The sequence below is a fragment of the Montipora capricornis genome, chromosome 10 (genome assembly GCF_036669925.1).
Source record: "Montipora capricornis isolate CH-2021 chromosome 10, ASM3666992v2, whole genome shotgun sequence".
In the NCBI taxonomy this organism is placed as follows: domain Eukaryota; kingdom Metazoa; phylum Cnidaria; class Anthozoa; order Scleractinia; family Acroporidae; genus Montipora; species Montipora capricornis.
In genome coordinates, this window is record NC_090892.1 from 46,697,124 (window position 1) to 46,702,575 (window position 5,452).

At 39.5% G+C, this 5,452-nt stretch overlaps 1 long non-coding RNA gene across 1 annotated transcript; it reads left to right on the forward strand.

Annotated features, from left to right (window-relative positions):
- The first annotated feature begins 275 nt into the window (after positions 1–275).
- On the forward strand, positions 276–5,135 carry LOC138018406 (uncharacterized). The gene is made up of 3 exons (XR_011126013.1): positions 276–384; positions 495–564; positions 4,998–5,135. It is a non-coding gene; the product is annotated as an uncharacterized lncRNA (long non-coding RNA).
- The last annotated feature ends 317 nt before the right edge of the window (positions 5,136–5,452 follow it).

A 5,452-nucleotide genomic window follows, 5' to 3' on the forward strand; every position in this document is an offset into this window, starting at 1 on the left:
AGGACATACTGAGTTTCACACTGGAACTGATCAATAACCATTTCTTGCACAAATATTGTTTGGTTGACGAATTCGTTCCCCGAATACAATTGAATCTGTGAAAGATACAATACAAAATCCTCTCAAACCAATGTTTGCTTTTGTAGGTCTTTTGATATTGCCTTTTTGACAACATAAAGTAACCCTCTCGCAGGTCTGCCTTAGTTGATTTTACACAGTCGGCAATTTGTTTGTTTTTTTTTGTTTTTTTTTTTGAGCCTGCAAATATCACTTATTATAAAGTTCTCAGTTCCTTCAAGTAAAGGAGACAAAGGATTTCTTGTTAGCATTATTTGTCTGGTTTCGCCGGAAACCTCTTCTTTTTCTCTAGAAGTCTGTATTGAGGTAAATCATTAATTTTAGTTGTTTTACTTGGAAAAACGGTTTCCGGTCTTAAAAACTGTAATTGCTTTTTAAGGTTGTTTGCCAACAAAGCTTTCTTTCCATGTTGAAAGGTGTTCTTGTTAATATCAATATTGCACCCCACGGACAAAATACGAAAAAACTAGAGGAAAAGCAAGAAAGGTGAGTCGGATAAGGAAAATCCTGGCACATTTTTTCAAAAATCGCGACACTTGAAAGCCGGGGACAAAGGATGACCCGGGCTAATCTCGTCTCACCACAACATCCTTAGTAAAATTTTTAAGTGTTTAATTGGATAGCAGACATCTGAGTTCTTGCGATCGAAACACTTTAATTTCCCCCATGAGTAGAAACTTATGGTGAGACCGGTTACCGCGTGCTAATATGTGGAGGTCCTAAGTCTCGCTTCGTTTTGGCTTCAAATTTCCGCTGTGGGTTACAGTCGCCTGTTCTTCCATACTTTCTCGTCGAATTTAAACCACGTCAAATATTTTTCGCAAGGCGACGGGATATTTTATCCAGTTTGGACCAAGTTCGAGGGTGTTGCTGTCAACGTTTTCCGTAAAATTGGAAAGTGTGCGAGCATTTTAGGTCCGCGGGAGCTTGCTTCTGGAAAGTTTTAAAACTTTGTGAAATTCAGGACCTAAATGCATACTTGGAATTATAAAACTGGGCTTTTTAAAGGTTTTGAAGCCATCGAAGTAAATCTTAGCACCAACTTGAAAATAGGCCTGCTAAGTTTCGAGGATTTCCAGAAACAACCAGTATAAGATACACAGTTGAGCAATCGGTTAGTTGTGGTCGGGAAAGTGTTGTGAAAGGAAGAAATACTCAGGAAAAATATTTGTTGCTAACCAGGCTGTATTTCGGAATTAATTCGGTTGGATATGGCCACAGAAGTAAGTGATCGTGTTGATTATAAATTCATCCGTTCTAGCAATTTCGTAATTTTCTCAGCGTTTATATTTTGTATTTCCGATCGAATAAACATATATTTGAATTGCTACGAAAAAGATATAGTTAAATTATATAATTTGTGATTCACGTCCACTCCCGAAATTTGTTAACCGGTTTTTTAACGAAGCATTGCGAAGTTCGCTGAATCGGCAACAGCTCTCTCTGAGGATAGATGTAACAGCCTTGACTGAGCCTTGGCTTAACTGACACATAGTGGAGGGATTATGACTGACATAAACGTGAAGTGCACAAAGCACTTCTTGTCTTCATTCAAATACGTTGTTTGACGCATGAAAAAATCTAATAAAAAATCCTTTGCTTGCTTGCTAAAGAGAGTAAATACTTAGGCTTGCCTATCGGAAACAAAAAAAGGACAGTTTATTTTTAGTCCTGTTTTAAATGGTAGTAAGACTTCTCTGCGGTAATCTATATCACTCAGTAAAACGATGAAAATGGTCTCTCAGGGCCACAAGATCGCATAAGAAGTGTGTAAAACCACGTAATTGTGGGCGTCCTTGATAAAAGGAGGAGTTTATATTGCCTCTCTTCTTTGCATTCTGCTCTTGTCTTTATATATGTGTCCCTTGCAAGGCAAGAGTTGGCTGTTCTGTGTAAACAGCTGTAAAGCTGAAAATCAAACAGTTGTTTTCAGAAGGGTGATCCAAAACTTTGACCAAGTATATTACTGAACCGAGTAAAAGTAAACTGTTCATGATTACATGAGAATTTTAATTATTTCTAGGCCTTGTATGAAAATGACTGGAGACCCCAATTGAAATCAATAAAATTCACAGGTTCAGTTTACATAATAGTTTAGCTAATGCAAGCCATTTTATATTATTACACCACCGTTCTCTTAAAAACGTATTTCTCTCCCCTGACACTTCATTCAACTAATGCTTTCCGAAAAAGAGACATTTTTTCCGATGAATCAGCCAGTGTGCCCTCGGAAGTTTTTATCTCGGAAGTTTTTATCTCGGAATATCAATATTGTACCATAACGTATAGATCCGTATACGTTCCCTACTATACCCTAACTTGAGTATCAGCCCTTCCTGAGGGATAGGGGGTCAGGGAGAAAAGGAAAGGAAGGCCTGACACAAATCTATTCATTGGCCTGTGTCGAAAATCCAGAATCTGGATGTTTCTCTGATTGGGTAACACACAGAAGACTATTACGTCACACAAACCGGAAATGTAGAATCATGAACAGCGGCTATTTTATCGGCGAAATTCAACAATGCGCTCGGATGGGGCGCTTGAGTTCTTTCCAAGGATTAAACAAGAACAGGAACTCTGTCTTAAAAGCATTTTTGTCGAATGAAAGGATGTCCTCTAAATTCCGCCAACTGGGTATGGAAAGAGCCTCATTTCAGACAGGAGTGCTAGCGCTTTATTGGAAAATACACCACTCATAAAATTCACGAAACGTTTTAATAGTTTTTTTTTTTCAATTTTTTAACCTGTGCAAAGACAGCTTCTCCTTTTTCAACAACTTCAAAGCATTGAAGAGATCTGTTATATCACAGGTAGAAGGAATTAAGCGGCTCAGTGCATACATGTAATTCGTAGGTTTCTGCATCGAAATGCTTACATTTTTCCACAGTTTTGAGGGAGAAGTCAACGGAACTCAAGTCCATCGAGTCACTTTCTTCAGAGGATCCGTTTTGGGATGCGATCACTACACTCACAAGTCTCACTTGTTTACTTTTTTTTTTTTCATCTGACCTTTCCAAACAGTAATTTGTTTGTCATGATTGAGGCTGTGCTCGAATCATGTCTGGATGGGATCCATTACCTCGCTTTTGCAGCATCCTGCCGTTAGAAAAGTGTTAATTCTGTAAACGTCAGTTTGATCTAGGGAGCCACAAGTTTAAAAATTATATTTATTTAAAAGCGCCGATAACGTCAGTACTAGTACTTGTTTGTTTTGATGGTATTTTCCCAGACTTCCCTTCACAATTGGTGTCAAAAAAACCTCCGTTGCAATGTTCAGAAATGGCTTATTTCTTCATGGGACAACCGAATATTCGACGACAGGGTTTTCTCCAAATAGAGACCTTTTCGTTGAGGGTCGGGCTTTTGTCCTTGACATTTTTGAAGCGGAACTGTAGCTGCCCTTTTGCCCGGGGTGGGGGGGGGGGGGGTACTCCATTATTTGGGCTTGATGGGGACGTGCGGCCAGCCAGGGTATGTTTTTCGGGATTTTTGTCTTGAACAGGGTATCGAATTTATCATTTTTTGTCTTAAACTGGGTTAAATGTCTTAAACAGGGTATCAAAAATCGGAATTCTGTCTTAAAATGGGTAGGAAAATCAGCAAAATTTGTCTTAAACAGGGTCAGGGTATGAGGGGCCGCGCCGCACCTCCCCAACCAGGGATACATCGAGTACCCCGCCCGGGCCCTTTTGACGCCGTCGGAGTAATTCCAGTGGGAGATCGATGATGATGTTCTAGAATTCGATGCTTATCTCCCTCAGCAGATTGTAAGAAAGCAGTTGACACTTCCTCCGATATTTCTCTAACAGAAATAGCCGTAAATATTTGTTGTATTAAACTCGGTAAAAAACTTGAAACGATTAACAGTTCCTTACACAGAAGGCGTTGGTGACCAATAAGACCAATAACTATGACTGGCTTTCCGTTTAAAATAATCGAAAAGAAAACTCTTTGTATGTAATCTCCAAGAACAGTGGCACCATAGCAGCACAACTGTGAGTAGACTTTCAACACCAACTCCGCAAACCTTGCTCATTTATCGGTGAAAAGTTTATTTACACAATTCCAGCCGACTGCTCTTTGACCGATATGGCAGTTGATACATTTTGTCAAGTGCCTACCTGAAGTGATTTTGATTGGCTAGTTTTTCGGAGACGCGTAATGTGCTGTGATGGGGGCGGAAGGTTTAATTGAAAGTCTGTGTCAGGCTTTCCTTTCCTATTCCTTCTAGGAAACGGCTAGGATACTCAGGTCAACTATACCGTTAACTTTTGTTTAATGTTTTACAGAGTAAGACGGTTGAGAACGCCTTGATCTATTTGATGAAAGTTGACTCTCTGATGGAAATATGTGTGCAAAGCATTCGAGCGCAAATTCTGGCTTGTTCCGTGATGAAAGATTTTAACTGAGTATTAGTGTCGCTTTTTGGCGGACGATTTTCACGGGTTACATTACGACTAATCAGGTTAATTTGGCGCATATCAACGAAGTGCTCTCAATAGTCTGACGGAATACGTTACCATAGCAAATATTTAGAGCAACCTTCACAATTGAAATATTTAAGGTGGCTTAGAATCTCTTCTATTTCTTGGCAATTTGTTTTCAATCACGCTGAACTTAGGCTGCACGCCCGTAGTAATATGAATCTTCTAACTTCATGTAGACTTTCCTTGACCGAAATTTACTCATGTAAAACATGAAACTAAAACGAGCAAATGTTCTTCCTTCAACAATCTTCATGAGCAAGGATTTTCCTCCCTCCAAATAAACAGCCCCTTACATCAAACTGTAGTTCACGCTGATGATTTGTTTGGGTGAAAAGAATAAAACTCAACCGTCAGAAGTCATCAGTAAGAAAATAAGTCTCAAACGCTATGAATTGTTGTGAGAAATAACCACTGCGCATATTTTATCTTCAGGGAAGATGGCTTTCTTCTACAAGTTCCGTGTTTTCATCGCTCTTACTTTTGTGGCTTGCTGTCTCCAGCTTGGAGAGACAAAGAACTGTGAAATAACGAGTGAAATCAAGAAAGCTACCACTTTTGTGATGCGCAAGTGTAACAGTAACATAAAAGACTACTATGAGAAAAATGCTGGTGAACATGTCCAGACTACCTACTGCGAGGGAATGAGGGTAATCAGTTCAATTGTCTCTTTTACAGCACTTCTTCCTAACACTAACGGCCTAATGTGATCACCATAGCTGAGATAATGTTGGGGAAACGGCGAGAATTAATCAACTGTTTAAGAAACCTTAGTGTGACTCAATGATCGGTTCGACACCGCGACTTCCCATACGCTTGTCCTGTACTCTATCAGTGAACCCATATCCGTGGTCCACGACGATTTTGTAACAGTAACACAAGGAGATATT